Source organism: Ursus americanus, chromosome 7 (genome assembly GCF_024610735.1).
Source record: "Ursus americanus isolate L20-20 chromosome 7, mUrsAme1.1.p, whole genome shotgun sequence".
In the NCBI taxonomy this organism is placed as follows: Eukaryota; Metazoa; Chordata; class Mammalia; order Carnivora; family Ursidae; genus Ursus; species Ursus americanus.
Window position 1 is genome coordinate 80344350 of NC_142133.1, and position 18693 is coordinate 80363042.

The window sequence follows — 18693 nt, forward strand, 5'->3', positions numbered from 1 at the left end:
TGTGGGTTGTGGCTGTGTGGGGACTGAGGGGGCAGGGGGACTAGTGGGCCAAGGCAACAGGCTCATGGAGGTTTATAATCTCGAGTGTGTTTTCTTGGTCATGTGAGTGCATAGCTTTTCTGGGTGTTGAAATTTATTTCATGTGGGGATGAAAAACTTTATCTTTGGATGAAATTGTCTTTGGATGCTGGGTTGACTATTTCAGTAGCAAAGAAAGTTCATTTGCAAAATTCAGTGTCCTAAAAACAACGGAGTAATAGTTATTTTCTTACAAATCCAATATGCAGACCCCTATTACAGGGTAGTTTTCAAGGTGTTTGTTTATAAAGTAACTATTTTCTCTGTTCGTAAAAACTTCACAGCGGGGAAAGGGGGGGCCAGCTTCAGGGTAGACTCAGTAGTGTGTACTCTTTTTATGTAAGCACCACTTAGTGGGGTAAGACCCTTCTTTATGTTTCTGGCAAAACCCAGGGAAGTGCTTCTTGAAGAAGACAAGTGGGCCACGGGGTTCGGAGGCGCGGCTCCGCAGGGAAGCTGCTCTCCCGTGACCCCAGAGTTCCGTCTAGTCAGAAGGCAGCTCGCGACAGGAACATTTGACATCACCTCTTTGCCTGGCTGGGCCAGGGGCCCGCACGGCTTCTGGCCAGGGCTGGTGGCTGGCAGCGACGTGCCCTGCCGCACATCGCCCTCGCCCTCGCCCTCCGGAAGAGCAGCCTGCCTCTGCTCCATGACACGGCCCGCGGGAAGCGAGGACCTGACTTCATGAGGGCAGCTTATTGCCAAAAGCCAGCCCAGAGTCTGCACACGGACACACTCAAGGGCACGCTTCTTAGGACAATTAGATTGTGGGTGATTAATGGCCCTTGGCAGGAGTCCACCGAGCGCGGTGGTGCCTGCATTGGGACCAGGCGGGCCGCGGGGTTCCAAGTTCACCGTTTCCCTCAAAACCGCCCGAGAGAAGCTGGTGGGGAGCCTGTGAGCTCTCCGGGACAGCAGTGGCTTCGGAAAAGGAAGAAGCTTCAACTTTTCATTTCTAAGATGTTGGCTGATGGCTTTTTTTTTTTTTTTTTTTTTTTTTTGCTTAGGGAAAATGTCATTGATAAATCCTGAAGCTAAATGTAGAAACTCTGGAGAAAAAAAAAAAGTTAATGGTGGGATGAGATGTGGTTTTTAAAGCTAGAGAAAACGTCCTGGAAAATTCCTGGTAACCGAAACTAACTTGTGAAGCCAGGAACTTCCAAACCAAACATCTACTAATTCATTCCTCTGTTGAGTAATTCTTTGTGGCCTGACTTGAGCGTGGGCATCCAGTACAATCTAATCTTTGGCATTCAAATAAGCTAGAGCTTGTATGGGTGACCATAAAATGTAGTTCATCTGTGAATCAGGTATTAGCTTCGTGGAAGAGTTTTTTATGTTTTTTTGGCAGTCCTAGGAAAGCTTCAGTATCCAAACAGACGCTGAATTAATGTTGGGATTCGAGAACGAAGTAACAGCCTCTGCCTTCATGCTTATGTTCTGTGCCGCGATCATAGAAGGGATTCACAAATAAAACACGTGTTTCCTTTAGCAAGCGTTTACTGTGTGCGCTGTGTTCTGTGGAGGAGAGAAGCATGGGCAGGGTGCAGGAATGTGGTGAGTCGGGACAGAGGTGGAGGAGTGGGCAGGTCGTGGGCTGGTCGCATTCACAGGGAGGGCTGTTGAGGCTGAGCATTCAGTTTGCGTGTTACCAAATGCAGTGTTTGAGGACAGGGTGAGGCTGGAGGGAGGGAGGGCTCCTGTGGCAGGGAAGACCTGAGGCCCTGTCTTCCAGAAGCCCCATGGTTTGCTCAGGACGCATTCCTATGGGTGGAGTGGCCTGAGAGCTGGTGGCCACCTCACCTCTTGCTAAAGTGCCCTGAGCGCCTCCTCCCTTCTGACCCCTGCTGGCTCTCGGGGTGTGAGAGCAGCACATGGAGCTAGCTTTGTCCTCCAGCCCCTGGGGGTGCCTTCTCTCCCCAGAGAAGAGGAAGCACAGGCCAGTCCTGGGTGATTTCTCCTGCTTCTTTATGTGCTGGGAGCCTCCATCACCCCGCCCTCGTGCAGCGCTGCCGGCAGCCCATCTCACTCTTCTCATTTTTAAGTGGCTGCAGCCAGGGTGAGTGAGGCTCCGCACCCGGAGCTGGCAAGGCATGGGCACGGCCAATCAATTGGAGAAGGTACCAGCCAGCTCTGAGCTTCTGGTAGCACCATTCTGGTGTGTGCCCTGGTTACAGCCTCATCCACTGCAGGTGTCTGGCTCCCAGACCCACACCCCAGTCTTGAATCTTGCTATTTGCTTTAGAGTCTTTCATGTTAACTCTTCTAGTCGGGAATAGTCAGGATGTGGTGACCCAAAAGTTGCTTGCTTACCTGAGTTCCTTGGGAGGGTTGGCATGGGGGCAGGGTGGGAGTCCAGTGGGCTCGGGCTGGTGGGGAAGGCCTCATCTCGACTCCTGAGCACCTCAGAGGTTAGGGGAGGCAACAAACCTGAGTCCAGGGCTGAAGGGGGCTGGGGGGGAATCCACTGAGGTGGGAAGTCTGGTCCCAAACAAGGCTTTCCTGGAGCAAGTTTAGGCAGCTGGCATTGGTACCTGTGGGCTCAGAGAGCCTGGGAGATGCTGGGTCTTGGGGGGAGAGTGTGGTCTGGGGTAATAGCTGAGGTGGGGCAGGAGAGGAGAGGATGCTGGGGTGAGGCAACAAGCCACATCTGTTCCAGTGGCCTGCTGTGTAGACAGCACAGCTCCGTTTCTCTTAAGGACTGACATAAGGAGAACATTCTGTTCTGTGTTCACAGCCCCTTTCTGACTCTGTCTGGCTCATGTGCCCCTAGCTGAGAATGGTCCTGCCCTTTCTCCTTACATGTGGGTGATAACCTTTCCAGTGTACACCTCATCTGATCCCAAGTGTCAGTGTTTGTGAGGAAAAATGAGCCTGTTATTTCAGCTTCAGTATTTATACCCACCCGTAAAACTACACATGGAAACGACAAACAAATTTATTTGCCATTTTTGAAAATTTGGCCCTTAAAGGGCATTAGCAAGAACATTGTGCCATTAGCACAGATTGTTTTTAAAACACTTAAAAAGATCCAAATTCTGCTGAATTTGGGGGCCAAGTAGATTGAAAATTGCATCTTGTATCCCAGAATCCCCATGCCGTTTAGTTGTGTGCCTGCTGGAAAAGAGTGCCATTTAGACATGGCCTGTGTCACAGAAGGGGGTGATCTCACCCTGGGCCACAGAAGGCCACTCTGCAGATACCTGGAGGAGACCAGAGTTATCTGGTGGCCTGGGTCCTCCTGCAGGGGCAGGGCCTGAGGGAGGGTAAGGTGGGTTTGTTTGGGGCTTGAATTTCTGAGAGTGCCTTGTGAGGAGCCATCCTAGATCCATGTCCCAGGGACAGACCCAGTGTTGCTCCAGGCTTAGCACCCTTCAGGAGTTTCTCACTGCCCGTAGGATGAAATCCGCACTCCTTTCTGTTCTGCCACTCTGCACAGACCCCAGGTTCCAGCAATACCGAGCCTGTCGGGGCCCCTGTCCGGCATGTCTGCAAAGTCGGATGGCTGAACATCAGTCTCCCGTCACATTGACTGCCCCTGCCCCAGGTTAGTCAGTCAGAATCTCTGTGCTGGGAGTTGCAGCTGGTGCCCGGGTCCACCTCGTGGGTGTCTGGGGCAGAGCCATCTGAGGCCATCCTGCGAACAGCTGCCCTGGCTTCAGCCCTGCTGTGGCTTGATGTTCAGTCTTCCTTTGGCTCTGGGTCTGATCTTTGTCAAGTTTCCCCCCTTTTCCTTAGTATGTGTGTAGTTTTTCAGAGCTGATGATGCATGTTGCTAAGGACTTCACATACGATATTTGTTTCAAAAACTACTGAGTCCGTATCACCAATGAAACAGGCTCAGAAAGCTTGCATAGCTCCCTCAGCAGATACGGTCAGTGTTGTAATGCCCACGCCAGATAGCTCTTGAGTCATTCCAGGCTTCTTGTCAGTTTCTGTAGCTTGTGAGCAAAAGACGCTTAAAGGATTTAGCCTTTCTCTTTCCTCGTCCAGGGTGGTGTCAAGACTAGGTTCATATTACCTTTGTGCTGTCCTTCTTGGCTGGGTCATGCAGAGTTGGAAGGTTCCCTCCCTCCTCTGGACTCCCAATAGGACGTGGTTCAGAGTTATCCCATATTACTGGTTCACTGCTCTCTTCTCTGCAGGTCTATGGCTTTGTCAGTGACAGAGCCGTGAATTATTTATGTCTGCCATCCAGAGTGAAGTAGGAGTGCAGTGAACATTGTTGAGTGGGCGGATGACTCCTTACCTGGGGTGGATGAGTGGAAGGGAAAGAAAGAGTAAAGAGAGAAGTGAGTGACAGCAGCAGGCCACCGTCTGCACATTTCAGCACACATGCTGGGGCAGGGTGCACTGGCAGAGGAACGGGAGTGACTCTGAGAGGTGAGTTCTACTAAGATCAAATCACTTGTTGGAATCATCTCATTAAGTTAATCTAGGAAATACATGCCGGTGATCTTGCTAAGTCTCAGTAGATACTGGGGCAAAGGCAGGCCAGAGTGAGGTGTATCTGGCCCAGGGGAGTCCAGGATCTACATGTGTGGGCTGGCCAGTGTCAAAGATGATCTGTCAGGGGCGCTTGGGAGTAGAGAAGAGCAGAGGAGGGAGTGGTTTGTTCCACCAGGAGCACCCAGAGTCTCCATTGAGAAATGCCCTCAGGGTCAGTTTCAACAGCAGAGGGGAGTCCCCGGTGGGATAAAGGCTGTGGCCGCTGGGTGGATGCATGGAAAGCTGTCTCGTTGGGGAAGGAATACGGTGGCCAGGGTGAGTGAGTGTCACGGTACTTGGAAAGGGAGCGGAGTCTGACTTTGCCCGTGGGGACACCCCAGGTTTTCCCATGTTGTTTACGTATTCGTGCCATTTTACGTAGATGGAAGGAAAGTACTGGTGTGAAGCTCGGTACAGCTTGTGCTGGTGGCTTTAAGCTGTGGCCCCCGGTCACCAGGGTCCTTTTGAAATGCAGGATCCTAAACATCCCTACAGCAATTGCAATTCACTGGCCCGAATGGAGACCAGGAACCTGCATTCTTACCAAACACCGCAGGTGAATCTGACGCCGCAGGTTCTTCTAATCCAATTTGTAAACCATTTCTCATGGGTCCCTGTGCGAAGGACACCTTGGCTGTCAGTTTAGGAAAATGTGTGAAGGAATCTTTTGGTTATTTGATGGATCATGGTTGTGGGGAGAGTCATGCTGGGATGTTGAAACCCAGGGCCAGTAACTGTTTTCTATAGAAGGAACACAGGTGCCTCCTTGGGGTCTGGGAGTGGTTCTGCTATGAGATGAGTCAGAGCTTAAGGGAAAATTCTAGGAATGGGAGTTGCAGCTGGGAATTGTGGCGGGTGGGGGGACAAGCACTGGGGAAGGAGCTGGCCCTGCAGCGAGGGGACAGCCTGAGACCCATGCTGTGGTGACGAGCTTTGGCAGCAGTCTTGTTGGATGTTATTTCTGGTTCTGTGCAGTAATTTCCCTCTTTTGTGCCCAGACCTTCAGTGAAGTCTGTTGCTCATGACAGCCCTAGGTTAGGAGTGTTCTGGAGAGTTACAGACCTGGATCCTCATTCACCTTATAGCGTGGGAGTGGAAGGTCATGGCTGAGGTGGCTGCTAAGTAAGGCACCCCCAGCTGGGTGGCTTACGACAATGGAAACGTATTCTCTCATGGTTCTGGAGGCTAGAAGTCTGAAATCAAGGTGTTGTCAGAGCCATGTTGCCTTTGAAGCCTGTAGGGGAAGCCTTCCTTGCCTCTTGGTAGCTTCTGGTGGTGGCCATCAATCCTTGCTGCTCCTTGGCTCACAGCTCTCACTCCAGTCTCTCTTGGTGTTGTCACGTGGCGTTTTCTCTGTGTGTCTGTGTCCAAATTTCCCTCCTCTTCTAAGGACACCTGTCATATTGGATTAGGGCCTGTCCTAATGACCTCATTTTAACTTGAATCATCTGCACAAACCCTATGTCCCAGTAAGGTCACAGTTACAGGTACCAGGGGTTAGGATATGAGTATCTCTTTTTTGAGGGGACACAGTTCAGCCCATGATAGATGGTCAGGTGTGAGAGTGCATGCTCTTCCACCTCTCACCTCTCGAAGAATCTTCAGAAATTTTGGAGGGGGACTGAATTATTGGAAGACTTATCAGGAACCTGTAGGCTGGAAGTTTGGGTATTTTATCAGGACATTACGAGACAAGGTGACCCCAGATGAACTTGGGCCCACTTTAGTTACACATGTGTCATAAGTGGTTACAGCTTAGCGCACTGTGTGTCAGATGAATTACCTAACTTCACTGTGCTGCCGCCAGCTCTGCGTCACCATCACGGGATTCGAGTCTGGCTTATGTAGGGCCAAGTTAAGTTCTCTGTGAAGACAGATACTTAATAAATGCTTCCAATGTTCAGACAATTAAATGGAATATCTGCGGGGCTCTTAGGTTCTCGGACAAACAGATTGCTGTGCGAAGTCAGAGCCTCATTATTTTACCAAGGGTTGGAAAAAGAAGAAGAGACATGGTTACATAGTCCCTGTGGCTGGCAGCTGCAGTGCTTTGGACACGGGTCACATTCTGATGTCTGCTTGATCATAAACACCTGGTCCTGGAAGCATCCATCCACAGTTTGTTTCATTTTTAGAGACTGGGATGGCAAATTTAAAATTCAAATTCTTGTGAACAGCAGAGAGAGTGTGGCTATAAAAGTGTTTCAGATCACAGTGTTTTAAATGAAGGTTAATTTTCTGATAAAGTAGGAAATGAAGGAAAAATTATCTCCCTGCACGCAAGCATGGTTTAGAATACTATAGCTCAATTAGATGTTCTGATTGTGCAAACATCCAGCTTCATGTCTTGTTAAACTTCTCCTTTTCAAATTACGAAGCTTTTCTATACTAAGATTAGCAGGGGTATTAAGGATACAACAGATAAAAGATCCATCTGAGCTCAGAGGAAAATTATAACTTAAGAGGGTTCAAAACTAAATGAGGACTTCCTAAAATCCCACAGTGTAGCCAATGTTATTAAAAAATCGTCCAGCATGGAAATTAGCTGTTAGACTCAGAGGAAAGAAAAGTTATTATTCTTTGCTCTTTTTCCCTAAAATATGAAGTGCTTTTTACCTGATGGAATTTTGCCTTGTGCATACAGAAATATACATCAAGTTTGTTAATCAAAGTATTATTTGCAAAATAATACTGGGATACGGAATGTTTATTCCTTGTGGGCCAGACTTTAGGAAAAGGCTTAGACCATTAGAATTTCCCAACTTTTGCTGCAAATAAAATTGATACCCTAAGTTTGAATAAGTACATCAGTTTTCTGATTCATTCTCAAGTCTTTTTGTTCAGTTCTAATTGGGTTGTATCCAGAACAAAGAGATGTGCAGTCATTTTGTGCTGAGTCTTTTCTATTTTCAGTGCTGATAGTAAAGTCACAGAATGTGTTAGCACACACTTTGTGGCAGCTTGTGGAGTTTGCTCACTGAGTGAGCTAGTGATGCCTCATCTTAGTAAGACACTGGTTACCGTCATGCCTGTCTCCTGTCTCCTTCCCACTCTTAATGTTGCTTCTTCACTGCCTGTGCTGGGAGCTGTGGCCATGACTCCTGACTGTTCCCCGTTCCTCCCAGCTCTTGCCTCCTCCCCACCCTGTTTGCAAGCGCCAAGCCTGTGTCCTGCCCATCCTGATGGCCAGCTGTGCACCATCACTGTGCCTCCCTGTGTGGCTTCTCTTGAACTTTCTCTGGGTTATCTTTCCAGGCTTTGTGCCAGCTCAGAGATCACGTCTTCCAGGAGGCTTTCCCTGACCCCAGGCTCCTTCTGATGGGTTAGGCGTCCCCCCTCAGGAGTGCTTTCCACACTGTCATGTTGTCACCTGCTCCTTGTCTGTCTCCTCCTGAATCATAAGCTCTGAGGACAATGTCTGGGTTATATTTGCCCTGATATCTCTGACACATAGCACAGTACCTGGCGTGTACTACATACTCGGCCATCGTTTATGTGCTCCTCATGTAAAGAATTACCGAATATATTTGGGGGTTCCCAGAGGAGACCCAGCCTTTTCTTTGCACCCTAACTGAGAACCTAACAAAATGTGACCCTATAAGTCTAGGACTGAAGGGGCTGAGTAGAGGTTTGTCACAGTCTGGCTCCCATGTTGAGATAGGGTTGTGCCTGGGTGATTGGAAAAAGAAATCTTAGGTGGATTGGTGGCTGTTGTTTGACAGGTCCTGTCACCTAAATTTGGGCAAATGAAATGAATTATTGAAAGCAATGGTGGATGAGATATCATTTATTTCAGAAAAGGGAACGGAGAAGCACTGTCCTGGGTACCTTATACATTAGTACATTCTTTTCTGAAGTGGATTGAGTTACTTGCATTTTATAGTGAACGATTTTAGGGTAATGGTCAAGATGAGAACTTTGGAGTCAGATAGCCTACGTGCAAATCTCACCACGCTTACTAGCTGTTAAGATCTAGGAAAAAGGCTAATCTCTGTGTGTTTTATTTTTCTCATGTGTGAAATGGGATTTTAAAAAGCACCATGAAGTTGTAGTGATGCTAAAATGAGATAATACATGTGAACATTTACCATAGTGCTTAGTGCATAATAAAGCTCGATAAACATCTTAGTTCAGAGAACCTGAAGTTTGGAGGATTAAATCCTGATCACTTAGCTAGGGAGAAGTGACTTAGCTAGCTAATCACTTAGCTAGGGAGGATTTTGAGTCCAGATTTGTTCATCTTACAAAAAATAAGGCCATTTCTGCTCTATTGGACGGTTTCCTTAGAAACCCACTGTTATGTGTACCATTGTTGACATTGGTGTTTTGAGCCTTTTGACCCCTGTAGTCTGCTGCAATGAATACCCCATCAATAGTGGACTGCCCATATGTTGTACTGTCAGTTAACCGACATCATAGACATTTTCATGGAAATCCAAACTATATGTTGTTGTTCTTAAATTTTTAGTTTTTAGAGGACATTCCTGGACCCGGCTGCAAAATCCCATAAATTAAATTGAAGTCAGTCACATTTATGATGGGGTTGTTAAAAAGCTGTAAGTGTTATGAATTTATGATTCTGTGCTCACATTCAGCTGTTCACTGCTTCTGCTTCTAGGTCTTTCTATCCTGTGTGGGATAAAATTTATATTTGTGGGTGAGATCATTATAAATCTTTTATGCGCCACGAGTGCAATTTTAAGTGTTCGCAAGCATGGAGAACTAGGCCCAAGAGATATCTACTATATTCCATGGATTATGGCTTTTGTATAACTAGCAAGGAAAAAAAAATCTCTCGAACCCAAACCCAAACATTGAACTCTGTAACCAGCACCTAAACCTCACCAAAGAGGGAATGCTTTATGACGGAGCTAAACTTTGAGTCTGTGGATATTGTTTCAAAAAAGTTTTTTTTTTCACATTAAAAAACAAAACAAAACAAAAAAACAACTCTCATTGATGACCACCCTTCCAGATGTCCCTTATGGCCATCTAGCTGAGTTTAGTGAGAAAAGAGTAGAGAAGGAACAGTTTCTCTGCATAGGATTTCATGACTCCTTTTGGAGTAGGGAAAGTGAGGCCAGTACAGAGCGAGCAGCTGGTGGCCCTTTCCTCATTATTGTTTGGAATCTTGACCCCGAACTTGTGTGTCACTGAAGTCAAAGTGTCTAAGAAAATGCAGACATTTGGAGGAGACTTAAAAAAAAGTATTATGAAAATGAAAATATATGTTTACTTTTTGCCAAGAGACAGCTGGGAACTAGGTACCAGCCCCACTGGGTGACTTCATAAGCTCTATGATGACAGGGTGAGGCCTCATGGCCATCCTGATGAGAAACTGGGAATTAAGCCCACTTGAATGATGTGACCAAATTAAAAGGGATAAGAGAATGTGATGAAGTATCATTAAAAGCAATTAATGAGATAGGATTTAATATGCACAAACATTTTGTGCTGACTTTGTGCTTTGGAGCACGAGGCTGTCAGTTTTGCTGTGTTGTCAGTAGGAAATGATTCCGAAATTAATCCAGGCAACAAAAATCATCTGGAGGAACTTTAATAAAAAAAAAATACATGTTCAGGCCCCCATCTCAGATCTGAATCAGAATTCCCAAAGCCACAGCATATGTCTCTGTTTTTCATGAGCTCCGTGGATTGTTTTTTGGGAACCAGAGCATGGTTTGATGGTCCCCTTTCTCTATATCATTTTGAAAATGTGTGTGAAGTCCTTTAGGCCCATCTCTATAGGAGGGGATTATAAGTAAGTTGTGATTTCAGGGTCCTTCCTCACTTCCCTTCTGTAGATGGAGAATTGAAGCCCAGAATGGTTTGCTGCTTGATCAACAGGTTGCCCCGTTTACTGCAGACAGAATCAAGACTTGAGCTCATGCTTTTGGCTGCCCAGCCCAGGGATCTTTTACTAGACCTGCCATTCCCACTCTGGCCTCTGAACCACCCCGGGGTGCCAATGTGAACTTAAGTGGACCTTGCAGGATGTTTAAATTTTTGAGTTTGATTTTGTGTTTCTCAGGAAACACGGTGATGTTCTGTAGCTGTCAGAGAGTGTGTGAACTACTAGCTTGAGATGGTTCATTTTTGACTCTGGGTCATGCTACAATCCTTTTAATAATATATCTTTGCAAAGCTGGGTTTCTGAAGGTTGCTAAGATAAGAAGCAACTATGGCAGGAAAATCGGTATGAAGTAGTAAATAAGGGTGGTGATGTCCACTCTGAATCCAAGGATTAAGAGACGGTGATGAGCCCAACAGGTGCACACACCCACTAGTAAGTGATCATGTTAGAATAGGAAAGACATGTTATTTTTTCTTTCATTTTTTGTCTTATTTTTAAAATGGCTGCTAACTTCTTGGTTATAAATGCTAATCTAACTCCTTTATAAGCAGACATACTGGATACTGCTTTTGGTGCAGGGACACTGAACAAAGTACTGAGACTTAGGGACACCGTGAATGAAGAAAGTTTAGGAGCTGAATCCTACCGTCTTCCTCTTGTCACACACTGCATTTTGACTTGTACATTTAAAAGCTTTGGTTATCTGGGTTTCAAGAGACAAATTGATGTCTTTTCCTTTTCTTTGGTGTCACGGGTCCTACCATTTCTTTTGGACTGCTTGCTTCCAAAAGAATATATCTATGACAGTGGTTTTTATTTCAGCAATAATGCTGTACGTTTCTGTTGAAATGAGGTTTATTCAGAACTGTCTCATTGGCGGAATAGGGTCCCGAGGAGGAATGGACACAGGGTAGTTCGTCCGTGCACAGTACCAACCTGTGTGTTCGCTACCATTACACCTCTGTCCCTTTGGGTTCCATAGACAGTCGGGGCATCTCGAAACCCCCGCTGAGATGCAGGTGTTGCTTGGCAGGCTTGTCTTGGAAACCTAGGTTGTGACCAGAGAGGTTAGAGGAAGAGCGTGTGGCTTACCTGAACCCGCAGGTAGAGGATGCTGGTAGGGGGTCTGCAGTGGGAACGTGGATGGACCTGCTGCTTCTCTGGTCTGACTGGTTCTGTGGAAAACAGGGGATGACAGTCACCAGGGACCTTGTGGCGAGCTCTGACTGGTTAGCTTATTTATATTTTACCAAGTGAATCCATTTAACCTTTTGGTCATTTTGTTTAATTGGTAAAAACAACCCCTTCCATTTGCCTGTTGTTTTATCTTTCTAGAAGCTTTTCTTCCCCAATCTCATTTGGTTCTTGCCACAACTGTCAGAGGTAGGATTTCAGGATCACCGTTCCCATTTTTAACAAATGAGGAGCCTGAGGCCAAGAAAGACCAGATGCCTTAGGCTGGTTAAGGAAAGAGATGGAATAGGATTGGAGGCTTCTGGCCCTCAGTTCAGTGCTCTTCCCTTGGCCACACCTTAACAAGTTTATATACATTCCATAGAAGCCATTATGAACAGGAAAAGCCAGAGGCCATCAGTGTCCTCGAGCAGTTACCGTGAGGGTCCTCGATTCAACCCCACGCTCACCTTCCCCCTCGGTTTTGCTGTTTTTGCCTTGGCTACAGCCACTGCTGCCTTCTGCAGATCACTGTGTGCTCCAGGTCTCCTGTGTCTTTTCTTGTTCCTCAGACACGATCTTGAGATGTGATCATCGGCACAGAATTGAGCTCTCTGTGCCTGTGTATTTCCCATCACATGAATTCAGACTCTTTCTGTGGGAGCTCCTTCCATGAGGAGTCAGAGGGACCTGCTGCATACTGTCAGTCTGTCTGTCTGGGAACCCTGGGCTCCCCCAGTTTCACGCCAGAGAGGTGTGAAACCCAGGGAGGGGCCTGCTTGTTCTGTTGCAGGGGGACGAGTGCATGAAGGAAATGTTTTCACCACTGCAGCGCAGGGCGAACAATAAAGCCAGTCCCGCAGGGAGGAAGCGCACAGGGTGTCTCCAGGTCTCACATGGAATAAATCATTTGCAAGGGCTGTGGTTAATGTTCAGTTTGAACAAGGCCCACACAGCTGGGACACTCTGTACTTTTGATCTGGCCTTTCAAGCTTGGGTGATGCCAGGAAATTGCATTTAATGGACTGAAGGCTACAGTATAGAAAACGAGAAGGGATTATTATAAAAACAATAGAGACTGTTTCCCCACCTTCCCTCCCCCACACCTATTCCTGTGAAGTTTGTGAATCTCCGCTCTGTGAGGGGCACCTAACTCTGGCTGGCTGGGAAGCCCAGGGACATGCTGCCCTGACTGATCTGCTTTTGGTTAGAGACCTTTCTAGGACTCTACACACACTGAACATATCAGAGAGCCATGACATGTGTCACTGAGTCATCTCCACCAGGCCAGTCATTTCAGCATAGGAAGCCATGCACCTGCACTTTTTTTGTGGTGAAAGTAACTAATTTTGGGGAAGTGTTCAGCCAGCCTTGTCAGAGTTCAATTGATTAACTTTGTACCCATGGCCACACCCAGACCCTGAGTGCTGTGGGGGTATAAGTAACACCGGGATTGGCGCTGCAAGGCTGGCTTTGCCTCTGTATGATATGACAGCAGAGTTTATTTCAGTAAAAGAGGAGAGAAGGAAAACCATCCCACACTCACTGGATCCCCACCTGTCAGATGGACCTACAGAAGAGTTTCCTTCCTTCCTCTCATTCTTCCCATTGTGGAACTGAGCCGCAGGGTGGGCTTTCCACATGACTTACAGTGGTGGGGCGGGTGCCAAAACAGAAGGGCATCAAAAACAGCTGATTTTGCCAGAGAGATAGAAACACTTGCTAGCTTCCTATTTCCATATGACTATGTCATTGTGGACTGACTTGTTTTCAGAACAAAAACCCCCTCTTGTGATAGAAGTATTGACATTAAGTAGTTCCACACCATCAGGGTGAGTGTACTGATGAATGCAGACATGGGTGGCTTGTTAACTCTGCATGAGGAATTCTAGTACACAGCTGCATTTGATCGTAAGTGATCCTGTGGTATAGAGGAAGCGAGTATCAGTATCATCTCCCATCATGCGGATGGGCACATGAGTCTTACCAACCAGGTCAAGGAAAGGTAGGTGTGGAGTGGAAGGGCAATACATTAATAATTGGCACAGAGGCTAAATTACGTGGCCAAGGTCTTCAATCAGCATATGATACTGGAAGCAGAATTGGGGCCAGAAAGAAGAAAACCACTTACTAGATGACACATTGATCTTTTGGCCTGGGGCCGGTACTTGTGGAGACACGTGGTGAAAGTTGGTGGGACACATTTTATTTTGGTGATTTTAGTTGGAGGGAGCTAGTTTCCGTGACTTGTGTTCAGGTACCTTCTAGAGTTATTTAAATCTTTAAATGAGGGCGTGCTTGGTTATTCTCTTAGCTTCATGACTTACCTTTCGTTACAAAAACATTTGTCAAGTGGCTAACGGGATGTCAGCAGTCTACTTCCTGCCAGTCTTCCTCTCATGTGCTGGGCCAGATCTGCTCGGGGTAGATGCGTGGAAAGATCTTTGGGGGTTGTCAGTGCTGTGTCACCACACTTGGAAAACTGGGCCTTTTCACCTTGGTCATATTCTAGTGGTGAATATTAGACAAATCTGAAAAGCTGCATAAAAAGGTCATCATCATAGGTAACTGGAAATGATTGTATAGCACATGAGCATGGTCTTGGCCCTTGCCGTAGAACCAACGTGGGAACAGCTTTGGTGTGAAAAAACTATAGTGCTGATGATCTCAGTCATTTTCCCCTTCCTGGGCCTCAGTTTCTGCTTATGCATCTGTGAGGGTAACTCTGGCTGCTGCTACAAGTCAACCCCCCAGTGGCTTAATGTAATAAGTGTCCCATTTGCATAGAGACCCGCTGGGTGTTCTTGTTGCTTGCCAGACTTTCTTATGCTCATTCAATGATGGAGGGTTTTTCCATAATCTAGCCCTGCCCTGTCTGTCTTGTCATTCTGTTGGTTGATGAGGAAGAGCTGAAGATTACGTGGGAAGGTACTTTGTTGTTGGTTTCTGTTGTTGTTGGTTCTTTCTTTGTTGTTGTTGCTTTTCTTGGATTGTTGGTCTGCTCTTTTTTTTTTTAAGGTTTATTTAAATTCCAGGTAGTTAACATACAGTGTAATATTAGTTCCAGGTATAAAGTATAGTGGGGAAGTACTTTTTAATAGGCATATATTGTATCTGTTCATATTTCATTGGCCAGGACTCAGTCACATGGCCACACTTAATTTCACATGAGGCTCATTAGCAAATTGTAGTTTTGTGCCAGGAAGAAGAAAAACAGATTTGGTGAACAACTAGTTAGTTCCTACTCCACCTTTAAAAAGGAGGCATTGAACTATGACCTGTTAAGTTCCCCTTTTGGTCTAAAGTTAACCACTGCAAGAGTCCAAGATCCCTGTGCTTTATGGAGTTGTGCGCTTTGTATGAACTGCTCCATATAAGACATCCCAAAGGGAAAGTATATTCTTAGTGATATGGAAGATGACTAGTACCTGAAGGGTGAAGAAAACATTTCCATCAAAATAGTTCAGTGAGTCCAAAAACATCAGTGACCAGTAAGATTTTTTTTTTAAATTAAAAAAAACAAACACTAGGGAATCATGATGGAGTAAATGGGACCATAAACAAGTAGAAAATTGGATTAAATATATGAAACGATTCTTTGCAGACACTGGAGAACAGACTGCATGTAATGGAAACAAGTCAGGCGAACCAGTAGCCTTGGATTTCCATCTCGAGGCACTTTCTAGACCAGGTGTTGGGAGAATGGCGCTTTCCAGACAGAAAGCAGTAGTGTTGACAGAGATCAGGGCTCAGGGGTGAAGGTTTGGAACTGGTGGTACAGGATACCAGATAGGCAGAAGCAATGCAGAGAAAGAGTGCCAGAGATCTGCACTATTTTCCTCTGGGTTCTTTTGCTAATTATAAAACTGAACATACAGAACATGAAATTCCATGATTCCTGGCAAGAAGGACCCAGAAGATGTAAGATGAATAATTCCTAGAGTTAGGGCACCTGGTTGGCTCAGGTGGTAGAGCATGTGATTCTTGACTGTGGGGTCCTGAGTTCAAGCCCCATGCTTGGAGTAGAGCTTACAAATAATAATAATAATAATAATAATATACATATTAATATTACATATTAATACATTTATATCAATTATGGATTATGTATTAGATATTATATTATTATATTAATTATATATCGATATATTAACACTATATATTAATATATACTATATTATATTATTATAATAAATAATAATAATAAGAATTACTATTATTATTATTCCTAGAGCTTACATGGGACTAGGAGATACTCAAGTTCCATCCAGCCAAAGTAGACAGTCCTGGTTGAATACCTGGGACATTCAGGAGAGAAACTAAATGAATCGTGCCTTGTAGTATAGCAGTCCTAGAGTAAGTGCACTCAAATGTGTATTTTCAGTTGTTGGGTATAGTGTATGTATGGTAAGTAGGTTATTTGTTGTTTGTATTGTTCAGATTTTCAGTGTCTCTACTGATACTCATGACTACTTGCTTTTTCAGTTACTGAAGAGATGTGTAACACTCTTCAACTGTGATTGTGGATTTATCTTTTTACTTGCCTTTAATTCTGTGGATTTTTAAAATTTATGTATTTTAAAGTTATATTATTAGGTATATTCAAATTTAGGGTTGTTACATCTTCTTGTTGGATTGATCTTGTTATCCTAATGAAATATATCCCTTTATTCCTACTGTTATTAGTGTGATCAGAATAGCTTTCTTTCTGTCAGTGCTTATACAGTGTTTATTTCCCATATGTTTACTTTGAAACTTTGTGTCTATCGTATTGAAGGAATGTCTCTTGTATATGGTATATGTACTTATATATACTTACATATAGTTGATTTTTCTTTTTGTAAATTTAGTCTGACAATCTTTGTATTTTACTTAAGTCTATATTTAATAAAATTATCGATTATTTGGCTTTAAATCTGTTATCTTGTTAAATGACTTTCTGTGGCATTTGAGCCATACATATGCTTGGGTTTGTTTATTAAAGCATTGAGTTTAACCTAAGTAGAATGGGAAAATAATTTTAAAAAGAGAAGAAAAGTATTCTCTTTTTAACAACTTAAGGGGTGAAGTGCACCATTGTTAGATAGCATTTTATCTGTGATGATTGGTGGATGGTTGTATTCTTGAATGTACATCCATCCCTTTGCTTTGAAGCCTGCCAGGTGGCCCCCATCACCCTGTGAGGCCTCCTTCAGGCAGGGCAGGTACCTTGTCCTCTGTCCTCACCCTCATATCTCTCCAGTCATTGCATCTTACTGCATCTGCTTATTTACAAGTCTCTGTGACTCTGGAGAATGAGAGCTTCTCAGCAGGAATCATGTCCTGTTAGCTCTTATCGCTTAGCCCCTGACACGTAAACAGCTCCTAATTTTTGTTGAATAAGTGATGCGTGACTGGCAAGTTTTAGATTAAGCCCAGTGGCATAAGTTTGGATGGTAAGGCCAGGAGTGCCCGTACAAGGTCCAATATGATCCTGAATATTCCCTTCCTTGAAGAGTTCTAGAGGAATTTGGGTGAAGCCAAGAATTGGACTGCTGTCTTTTATTGACCCAGGCTCTCACAAGTGGGGCCTAGGATCAAGTCTCTTCTTTTGTGATGACAGACAATTAGTTGAGGAAAGAAAATTTTCATGAGGCTTTCCCATTATTTATCAATTTTGGGGTCTGTGAATAGCTTTGAATACAAAATTGCATGTGAAAATCATTGTGTCTGCTATTGAATAATTGACTGATCTGTCGCTCGGAGCTGCTGAATGAAGGGTCCTGGGTAATTGCACCTGCGAGCTACTGATTGCACCTGCAGTTAGGCTATTGGGGGGAAACGTTGCTGCTTCCGGTTAATTGCCCGGGCTGAAATGGAGAGTACCCTTTACAGATCTGGCCTATTATCTCGTTGTAGGCCTTTGCAAATATAGGATGACCCCAGGAATAGACAGAGAAAATAGTTTTATTTGCTGCACACCAATTAATGTTAGTAATCTAGCCAACATTCCTACACTTTCCATTCAAGGAAGAAATTTAAGTATATTGGAATCAGTGAGTAGCCCATAATATGACTTACCTCTTCGGTGTCTAGTTTTGCTGTGTTATTATGACACATGTATCCAAAGGGGTTTTAATTTTTAAAAAGTTTCCACGTTCATATGTACTTGTCAGAGAATCTTTTGAATATGAGTATTGCAGTTCTTCTATTTTTTGCAAGGAATATAAGACCCCATCGAGAAGATTTGGCCCTTTGAGTGACTAACTTAATACTAGAGCATGTTTCCTGTATTCCCCCAACTCCGAGTTGTAAAACCCTGCTCCATCTATTATGTACATTACTTCTTTTAACAAGCGTTCTATGTTAAATTTGATCGGACTTTTGGGAGATTTTTACTACATTTATTGAGTCTTTGTTATGCCTTTTTGGTGTATTTGCTGTGTGGTGGCTACACAGAGGTGCTGCTCACATGCCCCTTGAAAGTGGACTTGTGCTTCCTACTGAGATTAGTGTGGTTGGCTGACAGCCTCCAGCCATTAGTTTACTCAAGATCTGCCTCAGCTTTCCAGCCACAGGCGTGCTGATTTACGCACGGAGTGGTGGGAGCAGGTCCTGCCCACGTCTGCTCAGTGTGGGACTCTCCTGAAGGCAGCCTTTGCCCTGGGGCTCCCGAGGGGGGGACTTGCTGTGTCATTTGTCATCACAGTCTGCCAGCTCCTCTGCCCAATCCTGCTTCCCACCCCCCAACCCCCTTTTTTAATAGATGTTATTCCTCAATAAACCTTTTGTGCTCTCACCTCCATCCCAGCATCTGCTTCCTGGAGAATCTAATTTGCAGCCACCGTCAGGTAACAGTAAATTAGGACTAGCTCAGACGATGTTTATTTTCTTGGATCCAAGGCTTTGCTTCAAGAACAGTTTTCAAGGAAATCTATTTTTCTGTGAGATTATATAAGAATTGCTTCTTCTCTATTTCTTTTTTTAATTTCTTTTTTCTCTGCACCTGTATCAAGGGATAAGGTATGTAAAATGATTTAGAGCAAAAGAATGCATTTTGTAGGTTTAGAACCTAAATTTCAAATGATTTTTGTTTTTGATAAAGTAATTATTATAAGTAA

At 44.8% G+C, this 18693-nt stretch overlaps 1 long non-coding RNA gene across 1 annotated transcript; it reads right to left on the reverse strand.

Moving 5' to 3' along the window:
- Window positions 1-1133: 1133 nt before the first annotated feature.
- On the reverse strand, window positions 1134-12446 carry LOC123803309 (uncharacterized). The gene is made up of 3 exons (XR_006782834.2): window positions 12064-12446; window positions 11513-11595; window positions 1134-4327 (listed from the first exon to the last, which is right to left on the reverse strand). It is a non-coding gene; the product is annotated as an uncharacterized LOC123803309 (long non-coding RNA).
- Window positions 12447-18693: the final 6247 nt, after the last annotated feature.